A 17,816-nucleotide genomic window follows, 5' to 3' on the forward strand; every position below is an offset into this window, starting at 1 on the left:
TCAGGCATTCAGCCCTCCCGTTACAGCCTGAGTCATTTTAGGATACTTCTATTACTAGCAATACCTGAGCAGAGCAAGTAGAGCACATCCTTTTAGCACAATTGTTTTTGCACTTAACCTAGCGGTTTATTTATTTCTACGTACTCAGACTGGGGAAGCTTATTAAATAATAATGCTGGGATATGATCCTGTAACAGCTGGTACAGCATATTCTTAAAGATCTGACAGCATTGCCGCGCTGCCATAAACTTCAGCACTGCAATGGATTTACAAAACATATGTGTGCTTTTATACGGGTTGTATTCCCACTTCGGTTGGTTTCAGTTTCTTCTCAGTTTTATTTATGGTCTTTCTCAGCACGGTAAACCCAACTCAAAGAAATGGAAATAGTTCTGCATCTCCGCAGCTTCCCTGAGCAGCCAACGAGACTGGGAGGGCAAGGCATGGCAGCAGGGTGCCAAGGCTGCTGCTATTTTCTTCCCTGCACATCAGCAGCTGCTGTCGAAAGGGACCGTGAGTGTCACACTGCGACGTCTCACTGCCACACTGATTCCCAGGGTGTTGGCATTTCCTTGGTAACTCAGCGAGAGGCTGCTCCTTGCAAAAGATCACGGGTTTTATTTTTTCCCCATCAGTACGATTTCCAACTATGGCAGCAATGCCGGTGCCCAAAATGAAGTCCCTGTGCTATTGCAGGCCCTTGTGGCTGTCTCCATTCTGTGCCCCGTGGGGCTCTGCTGCCCTCCCACACACCCCACACTGCTGCCAGCGGCCCCAGGAGAGGCCCTCCTTCATAATATTTGTGATATTAATCTCCCCCACTATGGTGCCAGGTGAATCGAAGAGAGATGGTGCTATCCCCAACATCTTTTCCAACCAGAAGTGCTCTCTCTGCATGACGTGAAGCTGAGGACCACCCGTGGATTGTCAGCATAAGCAGCGATGCCCACAGTGCTTATCCCTGTGGGGTTTCTCAGTGGAGCTGCAGTGAGACCAACCTCAAATTGAAGGCACGTCTCAAGCATAGAAATCTATCATCACTCTTTTTACCTACGCTGGGAATTGTGCTGGGGCTTAAGACACCCCAAATCCATTTCAGCAGGATCAGTGTCTGATTCCCTGCGCTCTTTGCGGCAGCCGGCAGTAAGCCTTTCATCTAACTCGGCAGCTACCTCACTATTAGCATGATTTCCCTAAAGATCTCGTCCTGGATTGAGCCCGTGACAGACAGCAGCATAGTAATACTCCATATTGTTGTACAGACTTCGTAATGCTTGCTCCTAAGATGAAATGATTCACTGCATCTTTGGGCCATCTCACTCTTCCATAACGTGTATGATGAAGTGATTATGGAAAGCTTTAAAATAGTAGCCTGTCTGTGTAAGATGTTTGCAAATAAGAACAGCTTGGGAACAAAATCAGCCTCATGCTGAAGTTTCTGCCCTGGATTTAACGCAATTCAGCCTACCTTGAAGCTGACTAATGCACTGCTCCAAACTTTCTGCTCCATTCCCTTGACTTTTTCAGAGCTCATCCCACTGCAGACTTGCAGATCTTGGGTGCTCTGCCATAAAGTGTGCAGTACACAGTGCCCTGGGGGTGGTACCTGGGAATGGGCAGGGATAACAGTGCTAAGCTCTAGCTGGGGTATTGCTAATGAAGCAATGAGCTTGGGCTGAGCATGCCTGGGGACTGATATTCTGAGTGAAACACCCCTATTCCCACATTGCCAGTACTGGCAGCTGAATGCAAAGCTCAGGTGTGTGCCCAGCTGGGGGCTGGTCTGCCCTGTGCCAGCAGGGTCACATCACTGGTGTGCCTGCACGCCAGTAGGGAAGGCTCTGGGACTGGCAGAAAGACCTTCAACAAACCTTCAAAATCTTTAGTTAAGAGGCTCCCTGCTTTCCATCAGTGATCAGCTGTCCTCCCACCCACAGAGGGGTTAACAGAACCGGTTGACATTTTCCAGTTTCCATAAGGTACTCCCCATGGGCCAAATGCCACCAATAGTCAGATCTCCTCCCTGCAGTGACTTGTCACCTGATGGGCAGCTGGAGCAACAAGCAGTCAGGGGACTTACTACTTGCAAGTGCCATTCCTCCCTCAAGTTTCTGCACTGGAACATGTCTGGATCAATCTTGGTCTCTGTCTTTCTGTCCAGGCTTCCCCCTCCCACATTTTCACCTGCAGGTAGAAATTAATAAATAAAAAAGGTATTTCTGCTCAGTGCATCATATAATTTATTCTACATGCATGCATTTGGATTGTGGCAGTCATCGTATCTGATGGCACAAAACACTTGTCCTTTGCTCTGGCTTACAGTATTATAGCAGAGCACAAACCGAAGCATAGAAGGCAGAGTTTTCCTAACACCACTTCTTGGGAATACCCTGTTACGAAGATGCTGACCTCAGTTCTGTTTCATACCTATACTATAAGCTTCACCAGGTTTTCTCAGGATTTATGCTGCTGTACGTGGAGTCAACAAGAGGCAATTGCTCTTCTGAGTGTGGAAGGAGTTCTTTTTTCTAATGCTTGTTATGAGCAGGGAGCAGTTTTATGGCTGTTTGTACACAGGATTGGTGTTGGCTGGGTTTCTTGGTATAGATGCTCATTCAGCTCAACTTACCAGGTGTATTAAATGGCCATTTAAGTGCGCCCTTCAATGTAAGGTAGAATATCAGCAACACACTTTAGGACAGCAGCAGTGTGTGCTCTTTTTCTTTGTTACTTCCATATAAACTGGGGGAAAAAAATCAATCAAACAAAAACACAGAGCAGATAAAATTCTTATTCTAACTGTCCATCACAATAAAGCTACAATAAAGCTTTTAAGAGAAGAGCTGCCAACCTTCAGTCCTTCCAAACCACCTTAAGTATTAGAAGAAATTAGGCACTGTAAATGCACTCATCGACCTACAATTTTTGCATACTTCACTGAAATGACCTAGTTTTTAGCCCAAAACTCTTCTGTAGTTTGCATCTAGGGATGATGAATACCTGGAGAGCATATACAAAACGCCAGACCCTAAGGGTGTTTAAGATGAGTCGTGCTGGATCTAAAAGCTTTCACGTAACAATCTTTCAGAGTATAGAAGCCTCAATAAGCAAAATAAAGAAAAAATAAAATAAAATGACACCAGCCAGTGCCCCAGGGTGTCTGCTTTTAAATAAGAGGCTTTCCCCTGCACGCAAACCCAAGCAAAACAGGGTTCTTTATAGGAGCTCATTTAAACGAAAGGGAAAAAGCTGAGAAGAATAGAAAATCATCAGTGACAGAAGCATAGACAAAAAGCCACACAAGGACTGTGAAACCACATCATTCCGGAGAGCCCCACAAAATCAGCATCACTTGCAGCTGCTCACGCCACTGTTGGGTCTTGCTGTTGCTTCATCAGCATCAAACCTGTTAGACGTCATTAGTATGGCTAATTTGGGACTCTACTTTGTGGAGAGCTCTGCGGTAAACACAGTATTGCTGGGATTTGCTGGTTCTGATTTACAAGTTGGAAGCTCAGCCATGAATAGGAATGCGTATGAGGAATGCATGAAAGTGCTATGGGAGACCCAAGCAAAGGAACAGAAGAGTTATGAGAGGACTGAGATGCTCTTGACAGAAGGGGGAAATTGAGAGTTGGTGATGAGTTTTCCCAAATTCAGGAAGCCCATCAGGGTACAGACCAAGGGCTCAGCAATGCTTTCCATGGGCTCGAGAGTCAGCTGGACCAGACTCATCATCTTCATAAGCACACAGCGCTGTGCTGCAGCATGCGTCATGCTTTGAAGAGAGCTGAAAGTCTCTTTTTTCCTTACATCCACTACAGTGCTGTAGCAAAAAAAAATGATAGTGATACTTCAGGTGTAACTGCATATTTCAAGAGATCTTTACTGTGTGGTGCAGATTACGTACTATGCAATGGTGCATCCACAGAAGAGGAAAACATTCACAATATTCTTCAATATCTGCAGAAGCCTGAAGTGTTTGGAGCTCATCAGCTCGTTGCTGATGAAGCAACGAGTACAAGCTGGTGGGTAACGCTGACAATTAGTTTCTTCTACCCACTTTTATTTCTTTCAATTTAGGCAGTTAAATGCAGACACAAAGTTGGATAATTATACTCCAAGTGGGAGATGTACCATAAGCAAATGAGATACAGTGTCTAAATCGATTAGTAAATCTGCATAAAGCTTTAGTTGAGAGCAAGATATTTTCTTCATTACTGTGTAATTATTCATTAAAAGCCATCTGTTAAAAGCCACGTTAATAAAATGTGGCAAGGTGTAGCATAACAACCAACATCAGCTCATTGCAAAATCATTTTCTTGATAGGGTTTGGTGGAAACCCACGTATTTCATTAGAAGTTAAACTTGTCACACAGAACTGAGGGGGAGAGAAAGGGTGATGTTTTTGGAGTTGACTGTCATGAAAACAAAAACATTTCCATTTCCAATCACCATTTTCATGTTGGTTTTTGAGAATTAAACAGAATATTGCAGCTGAACTCTCCCAGAGCACTGCGATATTTAAGGTCTTAGCAAAATTTCTGTGAGTTTATGGAAAACCAAAACTCACCGCTTCTTTTCCGTGGGAAAAATTCCCCAGGCTTTAATTGCCAATGATTTCTTATTGTATTTCTAAACACCTACTTAATTGCTTTCAATGCATTTGATTGTGTTTGTCCTTATGGGATAGCAGTGCAGCAAGGTTTGACAGGCCACAGAGATGCTGTCATTAGAAATCCTCTCATTAACCAAAGAGGCTGGAAAATGCAGCTGCACAACGCTCGTAGATAGAATCACAGCATTACTCAGGTTGGACGAGACTTCAAAGATCATCGAGTCCAACCTCAACCTGACCATCCTACCCTACCTCTAACGACCCTCTGCTAAATCATGTCCCTGAACACCACATCCAGAGGGTTCTTAAACACATTCAGGGATGGTGACTCGCCACCTCCCTGGGGAGCCCGTTCCAGAGCTTAACTACCCTTCCTGTAAAGAAGTTTTTCCTGATCCATGCCCTTTAAATAGCAGAAGGAGCTCAGCTCCTTCTCAAGGCTGTTTCCCTGGGCTTGGTGTGGTTCGCAGACACCTAACTGATTTCACTGCGCTTTCTCCTCTTCAGGCTGAGAAAATAAATCATATTAAAATACAGAGCTACATCTACTTGCATCTTCCGCCCAGGTCATGGTTGCCACAATGAAGGAGTGCACGCATGAGAAAGAGACAAATTGCTCTGCCTTGTTGGTAAGAAAACTACCAGATTGTACGCCAGTCTGTCTGTTGTGCCCTTACTACACTGGAGTTGATAGTAGGAGCTTCTGACCCATTCGGAACCCTTTGCCACACCTTTCTAATCCTGTTTCATTCTGCAGAACTGGAAATCTTTCCTTGCATGCCTACATTGCACAAACCTCTTCATTGCATATCAACCCTCATCCAAATTCTCTTTGAAGTAACACTTGTATTAAATTCTAACGACAGTCTGTGTCTACACAGTTTAAATATTGCATGATTACCTCAGCTACAGAGTATCTTGAGGCTGAAAAATTTCAGATAAGTAGCTGAGTAAAATACATATTTGTAATTAAACCAACTTAAAAGCTCTAGAGCTTGGAACACATTCAGCCAGAATGATCTTTGTGTTGTATTTAAATCCATGACTAGAACAAGAAGGCCCACACAAACATACAGCTCCTTCTGTTTAAGGGGTAACTGCAGGTTGTCCACAAACATGAACAGAAACTGAGTCTGTAACAATTAGAGCACTACAGAAGTACATGACAATATAACTTTAGCTGTTGAAGATGCATGAGAACACAACCACTTCTATTCTCAACTCTGTAAAGCCATATTTGTCAAAAGATTGAAATAATGAGCTTTTCTTGTGGTAACAAGCAGGCAAACTTCTAGAAGGGGTCTCCTCCTAACCTTCTAATTCAGGTTGGTCCTTGTATGCCTGAATGCGCTTGCTTAAGACATAGAGCACATAGGGCAGTGTGGGCCACAAGCAGCCAGCAACCACATCCCTCAAAAACAGCAGAAATCAAAGCTCACCCCCAGCTGAACAACTGCACTATGGCAATTGGTCATTGGGACTGCAGTTAGCCAGAAGGAAACCATCGCATCCTACTGTGTGAGCTCACTGAGCAAGTCAGGTTCGTCTTCATTTAGTGTGGCTTCATGTGGCTGAAAACAGGCAGGAAGGAGGAAGGCTGCTTAAGGGGGATGAGGTGTTTCAATCACTCCATGCACAAGAGTGTAATAATTGAGTGGGTACAGCAGGCACTGCTGAAGGTAAGGAGCAGAGGGATGCAAGCTGAGACGCATACTTGTAATTTTCCCCTGGAAAACAAAAAGACTGGGGAGAACCTTCACAGACACTTGTTGACAATTTTCAATTATGAGCAAGTAAAGAAGAAACTGATTGAAGAGAACCCTTCAGGCTCACGGACGCTTTGCTGGGAAACACATGTTGGATGCTGGAGAAAGCTTTTGTCTGGCACTTTGGACTGGTTGTCACTTGTCTTACTCCTCAGTTCTGATAGGAACGGATGCAGACACAATTGCAGTGCCAAAACCCAGTTTCCACAGCTCTGGAAAGCGTGAGATCCTCCTTAATATTAATCCTTCATTATATATTAATATTTCAGGCTTTTACAGCTTAGCAGAGACCCTATCCATTAACTGTAAGCAGATCTTTTAAGCAATCGTGGCTTTTCAGCCTTTTTATCCTGAATGATTTTGTTGTGTTGGGTTTCTTGTTTCACATTTTTGGTATAAACATATGGAATGAGCAGACTGTTCTTTCTGTAAGATACGGCTTTCATGCTCCTTCAAAGCCTGCACCCTATATCTCTTTGGGCTCCCATAAACAGCCTTTCTAAGAACTCATGCTCCTTCAACACGCAGACAAGCAAAATGCTTTTCTTCATTTGTCTTGCCATTAATGCGATAGATCTAATTTAGGAGGTTTTGAAATGATACATTCTCTGCCGTTCTGAAAATCACTATCAGACAACACATCCTTGGCTTTCTACATGCAAAACAGAACACCTTGCAAAGGGGCAATCAAAAAACCTGATAACAAAACACAACTCAGTGCTCCCAGAATCTCACAGAGGATTTTAAGTTCAGTTTAGATAATGCATTGCCTCTTAGAATATTTATTGCAGGCTCTGCACTTTTTCCTCATCTGCTACGTGATACAGCTTCCCACGGTGAAAATGATCTGACGTAGCGCTTAATAAAGTCTCACAGCAAGGAATCCTATCCTTTAGTGGATAAAGGTAATATCCTGGAATATTGCTGGATATTATGTCTGCCTGTCTACCAGTCTGCCTATCTAGTGTACTCAACTAAGAGAGCTGAGGAACGAAGGTCATCACTGTGCTTCAGAAAGCAACAGCTTTATTTCCATCAGGAATTAAAGGAGTCTAGGAAGGATGCAGAAGAATACAAATACCAACAGCTGCAAAAGCACCTTGCCTGCTTTTAGCTCATCAGCTGAGAGGAAAGGCTATTTTTCCTGCCTTTCCCATCACAGGATCTCTGTTATCCACTGGGAGACAGGAGAGTGGCCTGGGTTGAAAAGGACCACAATGCTCATCCAGTTCCAACCCCCTGCTGTGTGCAGGGTCACCAACCAGCTGCCCAGGCTGCTCAGAGCCACATCCAGCCTGTCCTTGAATGCCAGCAAGGATGGGGCATCCACAGCCTCCTTGGGCAACCTGTTCCAGTGCGTCACCACAGAGTCATCACCCTTCTGATCTGTAACACATGTAAAGGTGATAAAGGTTTGCCACTGCTATAACATGGGATACTACCCATACCAGAGCATCTTCAGGGGGTGATATATTCACTGCTTCATTCTCTTTGCTACTATGGATGAGACCATTTTATTTAACACCCAAAAGACACAGAATCGTTGCTCAGATCAGGTATGAGTTAAGCCCTCCTGGGATCTCACTAAGGCAAGATCACTTCTGAAGAATGAACATGTAAAAATCAGAGCAGAACTACGAGATACTGTCACTGCAGGTTTGTGTTTGCAGCACTACAGCATTGTGCCATCACTTCCATTACAAACTCATATTTTCAGTGATGCATGTCACGTCAGAGAAAGTTACTTCAAAGCAGAGATTCAGCAGCACAGCCCTCCGCCTGTGAGGCTCATATAGAAACGATCCCCAACGATGCTTTAAACTAAAAATATAAATTTTAGCTGATTCAAAACTCAGTTGATAAATCTGAACTTTTATCCTGCATTGGGAACCCTCAGAACATGTGATTTGGGTGTCCCTGCTGCTGAGGAAGGGGCTGCTTTAGAATTGCAGTGCCAGTTTGTTACACCAAGCAAACTGTTCATTGCTAACTAGCACAAGTTTGCTTCAATATTGCTTTGTCACTGCCTTCACTTGCTACAGCAGCATCACCTCAGTCTTAAGATAGGCAGATTCTTACAAGTTCACATAGAAACACATGCATACAAATATGCATTTGAAGAGTAACCTGCAGCTTTATCTGCAAGCATATGTAGTCAAAGAGGAACATCATGTCATTCACAGCGTATATGCCAATATAGCAGCTTGAATATGCGTCACACACACAGCTCCTGAATTATTAAACAGAATTTAAAGCAGTGCCTTACTTCATTATCTGCTAAGCAGACAGCTGTAACCAAACACGTTCTGACCTGACATGTGGGTTAAAAATACTAAAACATGTGTTACACATATCTCACAGGCCTTCCTGAAGCATGTGCCATGTCTTCCTCCCAGGACAGGTCCTTTGTCCCTCTGGCAGCCCAGAAGCCTGCTGTTGGCTTCTGCTTAGCCACCAGGACAAGCTGGACCATGACCAGCTGGATGGGGCTGCGAGCAACCTGGTCTAGAAAGAGGTACCTCTGCCTATGCATCACTTCTGGCTAGAGCTAGTGTGCCCACCCACATGTGTCACCTTTATGGATTGCTGCCTGACTTCATCAGAGGTGCTTCCAAATATTGGTATGCACTCTCTATCTCTGCCACATCCCTCTGGAGCACGCGTCAGCTGTCACTACAGCCCTGCAGGCTGGGGAAGGTCCAGGCAGAGCAGAGGGCAGGCACCCTCTGGACACAGCACACAGTTCAGTCACTAGCTCTGAAATGCCATTTTGAAGGGTCATCAGTCTGAAGGCAGTCACTGACACTTGAATTTCTGCCCTGCCAATATATGTTACAGGCTTTCCTGAGGAAAAAAAACCCCACACTGTTTATACTAATTGGATTGAGTTTCTTATTCTCGATGTGCTCTCCCAATATAGATTGTTGTAATGCCTTTTTCCTTCCCCTGAGATAACACTGAAGAAGAGACAGATTGTCAGATGCTGAAAAGGTCTACTGAGGAAAAAAAACAAACAACCAAACAAGGAAAGTATCAGAGTTTTTAGTTCTGTTTGATTTCTCTCCACTAATTTGCAAGAAAGGTTAGAGTAAACAAATTCAAAATCCTCTGCGACCTCGCAAGGCTGGTATCAAGAAAAGGGGGAGGTTTACATACAGAGAGGGGGATCTGTAATAGCTGGAAATCCAAAATAGCAACGCTGCTTGTAATACCACAGGGGATATGTTTTAAGACGACCTTAATTTCTCTGCATTTAGGTGGCTTTTGTGGATGCTATTTCTCATGTTGAAGAGAAAATGTCACTTCAACATCCTCAGTAGGGTTGCAGGACAGTGCTTGTACCACCAGGCATGGAGGGCTCCTCCTGGCTGCAGCCCCCTCAGCTCTCATGCCTGGAGGCAGAAAAGACACTCCTTGAAGAGAACTGAATTTTTGTGATTTAAAGTGAAAAGAGCAATGGCAATAATTAGTAAGATCGTCAATGGTGAGGAAAGGGATCAGTCAGCAGCTCCTTTAATTTTTCTTCCTTTACAGCTACCAGATCAATGAGATACTCGTGAACGCAGAGGAAATTCTTACATGAATACTGCTAGAGCACTGTCCTTCCCAGAGCTTGCCAAGAAAGCACAGGTGCTCCTTTAGCCCCAAGTAATAACAGCACAGTGCTCCTGGGTCTGGATGACAGGTATTCATGACAAAAGGAAATAATCTTTCTGCGTGGGAGATAATTGCAGACAATGTTTATTATGCCCGGAGTTGATAAAAATCAAATAGTGATTAAGGACACAGACAAAACTTCATCACTTTCTTCTTTTCTGCCATATAATTAGATTTTGTAGCTAGACTCTCAACTACCAGGTGAAATTTAATATAAGAAAAGTCAAAGGTGTCCTAGAATATTATGATATAAAGGATATAACTGAACACTTCAGGGCCCCTTTCCTCACTTGCTTCTTTCACAAATCTTAAATCTTCCTGAGGAGCTGGTTTGTTTCTTTTCCCATTGCTCCTCAGAAGAGTATGTCAAAGGGCCAAATATATTGTCTAGTAGACACAAGTATTCAATATCAATATAGACTACATTCACTTTTCCTATTGTAGGACACAATTCCCCTGAGACTGGTCAAGAAAAGTCCTCAGTAAGAGCTAACAGAATCAGTCTCTGCTTACAGCAACCCAATATTACTGTGAACTGAGTACTCTCCAGTTTGGTCTATCAGTGCCTTGCTCATCTTGGACTCCTGCTTTGTTCAGTCTCTCTCTGTACAAGTTTTAATTAAGTTTTCCTTCACTATCAGTAATCCAGATGGAGCATGCTGACAGACATCAACACAGAAGGAAGCAGCCAACACTTGCTATTTCATTCTTTGAGTTGACTTAAAATATTTTCTGCATTGAAAAAAGAATAAAGGAGATGACAAGGCAGAGTTACAATTGACTGAAGCATTATGGCTTTTCAGAGGACTTTTATCCATGTATTTCATGCCAGGGGCAAAATGAAGGATGCTGTCAACCTCCTTACATGTGTTGCAGTGGCCCCCAGTTATGGTGAAGTAGTAAGTTTGGCAACACAAAGAGGCCTCAACATTCTAATAATGAGAGGAAAGCTAATCATGGTTGATTTTTCACCAAGGTGATAGGAGATTAATACTATCACACTTCAGATGTGCATATTCTCTGCTTCCAAACTGGCACTTTTTTTCCATGTCATTTTCATGGTTTTATGATTTTTGTTATCAGTATTCCACACCATAAAGGGGTAAAGATAAATACCATCCACAAATACTTTACCTCCCCTTTATGACCTCAGCAGTGTGTGAGCTCCTTGGATCATCTCACCTCAGCATTACAGTCAGGCCTTTTGCTTTTCGGATGCTCTCTCATCCTACTTGATTTATTGGTTCAGTTCTACTGATATTGTATTACACTGCATTATCGTGTGTTATCTAATATGACAACATCTTAGTAAATTAGTTTGTTTCTCCTCAGATCGTTGCCAGTGTTTTGTTTTTAGGCCCATCTCTCTACCCTTTTCCCTTTCCCAGGGCATGGGTCTGCAAGCCCCCCCCACTCTGCTAGTAATGGAAATGGGCTGAACCAGCCTTAAACCATTGACAGTAACCTATACAGCACTCAGCCACAGGGAACCCAGGAATCCCAGGGTTTCCCACAGGAATTCCTCCTTTGAAGTATTAGGTGTCCTGGTGACCAACCAGTGCATCATCTTTTTAAGATAATCCATCCTAAAAAAGTTCACTGCTGTCATACCCACCTTTCTCACCAAGTGTAATACAATGGAAAGCACAGCAATGACAGCAGAGCAGCAAGATCCTAGGCTGCAGTAAGCAAGGGTTTGCTCAGATGCAACACCCACAAACACAGAAATAAAGAAAAGAAGCTGCCTACCTTTAGAAGACCTCAGATATGCAGGGACCTCCAGCAAAATCCACTTACCTTCACTTCCAACCCTTTAATGAGGTGTGGGAAGGGGTGGGTCCTGGCTCCAGCCCTGACGGACAATCAGCTGCGTTGTGTGCACCTGAGCTCCTTTGGGTTGGCCCTGCCTTCCCACCAGGTGCTCCATCACTGCTTCAGGCCGTGACTCAGCATTTCTGTTACACCTTTCAAAAAACATCAATACATTAAAAGTTTCTTTCACTATTATGCAGTTTTGAAGAGGACTTCTAGAGAAACTAAGTTGTTATCAGTCAACAGCAGTATCTTTTATCCACTGTGCACTTAAATGATAGAAGCTCAATGAAATTAAAAACAAAAAATAAAATAAAATAAATCTCCATGTTTTCATTTTGCTTAACTTCACCATCCGTCCTACAGAGACTTCTGACTTCACTGGTGCCCTGTGAGCTCCTGTAGGTCAGCAGCACATACTGCCCCTGCGGTGCCCACACTGATCAGCTCAGTTGCTCGCCAACTGGTTTTGCATTTGTATTTTTGCTGGAGCATGCTTTGCTCCAGGACTGAGGAGAGCCGCTGCGCTTGAGTTGTAGTAAAATGAATGTTGTGTTTGCAGCTTCAGAAAGCAACTGGTGACACGACATCTGGGAAATTATGGGGATAAGCTCCTGTTTGGTGTCAATAGAAGACAACAGACTCAGCTCATACAGTTTATTGTGATCTTCAGAATTTGAAACAAGAAGGCAAAAATGTTTTTTAAACAGAGGCCAGTGTTCTGTCTGTCTTGATTGCAAAGATAAAATGCCAGCAGAGCTGTTGCTGTGGTGATTTCATGTGAGCCCTACTTGTGGCTGGTGGTCAAATGATGGTTTGGAATTAGCATGGCAATCCACCATCTTTAATATTAATGTATTTTGATAAATAGCTTTTGATTGCAAAGCACTGACGTAGGTTTACAGGTTCTACCCCCCAACCTTTAGGCTAATAACATTTTACAGTGAAAAGGCTAAACCGATAGCAGGAGCATGCTGTACCTCATTAGTACTGCTTTCCAAAGGACAGGCCTGGAAATAACTTAGCTATTTTAAAAAGGCTGCCTGGGCTTATCGGAAAGGTTGCTTAATTCCTTCATTACCATGACGAGCCAGTTAAAGCAATAATTAAAATTTCAAAATCCTCAAAGATAGTGGACCTGTAGAAAAGCTTCCAGGAAAAAAAAAAAAAGAGAAAAAAGCTTTATAAATACATTATCAGTGTATCACAAATCCAAAGGGACTGCAGACCCGAAATTACTGGTACAGGGAAATAACTTAGGCCTTTAACAGTTGTTTCACCACGAGCCTTTTAGTCTCTTAAAGACCTTTGAGTGGAAGGTTGCATCCCCTGATTTGAAATGACATTAATTTTTCAATATAGTAAAAAACTTAGGCAACGAGGTGGAAAATTTCAGGTGATACACAATTAGTTGAGCTCTGAATTCCTGGCTCCATCACAGTGAGGGGAATGGAGAAGGCTGTGCAAAAAAATCCATATGATCACGTACAAATATATTTGAACCCAAGTTCTTCTGCCCAGCTTCAGGCACAGATCCAAATATTCTTCCCTAATAAAGCAGATGGGTCTGGTTAGATGTAGCGTCCCTACAAGCACGCTAACCTTCTCCCATGCAGAATGTGTTAGAAAGGGGAGGAATGGCTCTCTGCTCAGCAGAACATCAAGATGTAAAAGTCATTTATTTCAGTTGCAAGGTAACACTTGTAATAATGAATGTTTCCTGCAGATGAAGAAGTGAATAGATTTGAATAGCCAAGTAAAGAATGAAACAATTATAGGAAATGAAATTACCGAGTTAATGAATAAATGGAAGTTTTTGAGAGTGGGTGCTCACGGATTACTTTGGATGTAGAAATAGGCACTGCCATCTACGTATCATTTTTAAAGCCTTCTGTTGCCAGCCTCTATTTTTGTCTTTGCTGAGTGAGAAGAGAAGGAGCTGGCCCAGTTTAAAACAAGAGGAAATTGAAATACTGCAGGTCTAAAAAGAGCAAGTGTGACAAAAATGATTTCTGCTCTGACATTTTGAAGAACTATGGGGTAAAGGGAACCAATTCTGTCTACAAAAGCATGGGTATGAAAATATCCCTTAGTTATCAGGACACGGGACCCGTTTTCCCAGTTTTCCAAAGGCAATTCTCAGTCACTCAGTGCATATAGCATCCTGGATCATATTTCAACAGTTTCCAGAGGCTGGAAATGTGCCTCTCCAGAAATATGTTCTGGGATTTAGGCTGGAGATATGAATTCAAAGTGATGAGTGCTGAAAGAGATGATTTATGGAAACATTTAGTTCCTCTTTCTGATATTGTTCTAAATGTTGCAATACTGCGGATATATTCTTTTAATTCCATTCCAAATTTTGATTGTTTCATGGAGGTTTTCAAATTATCTATAAAATTATATTAATTTTCTCATTTTTTATTATTTCATTTCATTTGGATGTAAGAAAGAGGAATAAGTTAAGACATAAAAACAGACTAAAAATGAAAAAATATATCAGAAAACAAAAGTCCTCTTTGCTTTTGTTTTTCCTAATATGAATCCAATATAGGTAATTAATTGAAAAATAGAAAGTTCACTTAAACCCTATGGACTGAGCTTTTTTTTTTGAGGCCTCCTTGCTGTCTTTGTAGGCATAAGGCTGGTCCATCCACAAACTATCTCCCCTAGGTGAACACCATTTCCTATGAAAATATATACAGTTCCAACAGGACTAATATAGCTCAGTATGAAGTGTGACTCAAGATGTGCCTCATTGCTGATATTGTCATTGAGTGATTCTAAAATATAAATTGCGAAAATGTGCTGGAACATGTAATTTAACATCTTACATTTGCAGAAATAACACCGAGAGATAAAGTTGCACTCAAACTAGAGGTGACTGAGCTGCTCATCCACTAATTGGTCCCCAGGAAGAAAGCTCTCACCTTGCTCAGAAACAGCCTGGAGATAAAGAGAGCAGTGCCTCCCACCTACACACGTCTTCCCACCTGACTTGAAGGCTCCCATGCCTCACTGCTGCTGCTGAGTTGATTTCCTTAGCTGCCCTTGCAGCCCTTAAAAATCCATCCGGCAGGCAGAAGTGCCAGAAGCATCAGCCATCTGCCTGAGGACCTGACGGTTCTTTGATTCCGTGAAGCAAACTAACAGTGACAACCTGGGCATGAATAATTCACTAAGAGGGCTTCGGTGAAGTGTTGTAGCTGCTGTGGCATTTGTGGACACAAAGTGAGGAAAATGAAGGTTCCATTTGCTTGTTGCCCAAAGTGGTGGCCTGTGAGAAGCCCTCTGACCAGAGGCTTACATCTTCTGCACGGTGACACGGAAGTTGTGATAATGCAGATGCTGAGGGGAAAGTGTTGTCTGCTGCTTGATGTTTTCAGCAGAGCTATAAGCTGCCTCATTAAGTCTGTCTGCCATCCTGACAAGCATGTAGATGCTACACAAGTCATTACTTACGTTATCTGTGCAATGCGTATATGGTGAAATTCTGGTTGTTGAAGTCAGTGAAACGACTACCATCAATCCAGCCGAACGATGATTTCATGAGCCATTTTCTGGCTTGTATGTGTAAGAAAGGATAAGATTTTGCTTTTTACAGTGTGACACTTGACCCTCAGATAATCAGTGGGAAGATACTGCTGTTACTCGAGGTTGGTTAATTGACTACGAAAGGAAATAACTCATAGAACCATAGAACATCCTGAGTAGGAAGAGATCCATAAGGATCAGCTCTGCAGTTCATGAACAAACTCTCCAAACAGCAATGAAGCAAAAAGCAAAAGCTGATGGAGGGAAGAGTATATACCCATGGGCTGTCTGCAGGCATGTGGGCTTCCCAGAGGAAATTGGCTGTCTTCAAGCTGGCTAAGACCGCGGCAGAGGAGAAACAAACTCTTCTATGTGTCAGTATTCTTGTTATTAAAGTCCTGAGAATTTTGTATGCTGTTGATCAAAGGATGAAGGCTAGACAACAGGGGAAAAATGTGCAGTGAAAACATGACACTGAGATGCTGAAATTTGATAGAGGACAGTTGGCAGCTGCATCTTTCAGTCCAAAGGAAATATATCAGTTCTCAAATGCATCTTCAGGTTAGATTTTCAGTTAGCTTTCTTGGTGGCATCCAGCCTTAAACACTCGTTTCCTATGAAATGAGTGACTGGAATGTTTTAGTTAGGTCATCAAATAATCTCTTATACCACACATATAGGATATATCTTCAAAAAATTCTGCTATTTCATAATCTCAGTAGAGCAGCATGCAGGAAAAATCTTTTTCCTTGATGAACACTTCAGCAAAGACAAACCTTCCATCTGTGTGTCACAGAACTTTTGAACCAAAGGTCAGCCCTAAACACTGACAGTCTCACCAGCTTCATGCTTTTCTGTCCATTGCCAAATATAGACAAAAATGTAATACAAACTACCAAATGCAGAGTGATAAATTAACCTCTTATCTAGGGAAGTTTCATATTGTTGCATTATCCCTCCTGTTTAGTACAATATCATTACAAATCACATCTCAGTCAAGGTAGCCTGGTATGCATGTGGTATGTAGGCCACTAATCCATTAGCTGTAGTTTTACAAAAATAGCAGGAGATTTGTGTAACCCTTTTAGAACAAGTCATTTGTGGATAAATTTCATTATTTGACTAAGATAAGAGCCCTCAAAGATCAGGTCCTCATTCTGTACAAAATTCATGTCTTCATCCCCATGAATTTACAACCTAAATTGACAGGGGAAAAGGGTGAGAGCTGTGGTGAACTGGTGTCCCCGTGGTCATCGAGGACCCGGGTCTCCTGTTCATCAGCTCATCCACCAGGCTGTAGCTTCACAGAGCCACCTCTGCTTTTCATATTTGAAAATATAGTAAATATGGTGTGGTTTTATGTCACTGACAATGCAACAAATGTCAAAGGAGCATTGATTTTTCAAGTCAAGACCTAATACTGTCAGAGATCGCTGGTGATAATTGTTATTTATTAGTAGTGCTTATTGCTAATTCGTAATGTAGTCTGCCATTGAAATATTACAAACAAAACATGCAGGCCCTGCCACGAGGAGCTCACAGGCAAGCTGTGCAAAGCATTCATCCCCTCTACCATGGTAAAATATGCACAGCAAACTCTTTCCTTCTGATCTGTATAAAATGAAGCTATTTGTTGGATCCATCATGCTCACTTAGCTATGCAAGATAAACAAATCCAGAAACACTCAATAAATATCCTCAACTGCAGGGATTACCAGCAAGGGAATCAGTTATGTAAAGTATGTGGGCCTTTGGAGTTTGACATATGCATCGAGACTCAAGGCAGTCATCAACAGAAAACATTAGCTTTCCCTGAACTTTAGAGTGCTTTTTTCACTAGACCGTAGGTTTAAGTCCTTTTTAGCTGATAGATTTTTCTTATGAGTACAGGGAGTGCAGCTTTTTCATTATCACCCCCCAAAGTTTATACAAAAATTACTTAACAGGAAAGGGCCAAACAGTCAGCAAACTGTGAAATGTGGAACTAGGAAGATTCATTCATTATGGTGCTGCTTAGGATCAAGGAAGAGACTGAGGTTGGGAAGGAGCGATCAGTATCTCCTTACAGCAGCAGTGGGAGTGGGCTTGAGGCCTGCTGCCCTACACCTGTCCCATGTTTGCCTGGGTTTTCCTTCCTTTTGTTCCCTAGTCTCCCAGGATGTCTCGCCATGTCTTCACAAACTTCCCAGGCTTTCAGCATTTGCACCTCCCAGCTCTCCTGTTCCTTTCCTGGGGAGCCACAGTGCCTTTCTTCAATGGCTGAGCCTGAGGCCATATCCAAGCCCTTGGCACCATCACCCTGCTCAGTCTGCTGATCCCAGAGCATCGTTCTCAACCAGGGCTTTTCCTTTGTACCCAACAAAGAAACTCCCATGTTCTAGTGTTGCACTGCAGTGAGATCTGCACCTTCTCTCCTCATCATACCTCT

This window comes from Excalfactoria chinensis, chromosome 6 (genome assembly GCF_039878825.1).
Source record: "Excalfactoria chinensis isolate bCotChi1 chromosome 6, bCotChi1.hap2, whole genome shotgun sequence".
NCBI classification, from domain to species: Eukaryota; Metazoa; Chordata; class Aves; order Galliformes; family Phasianidae; genus Excalfactoria; species Excalfactoria chinensis.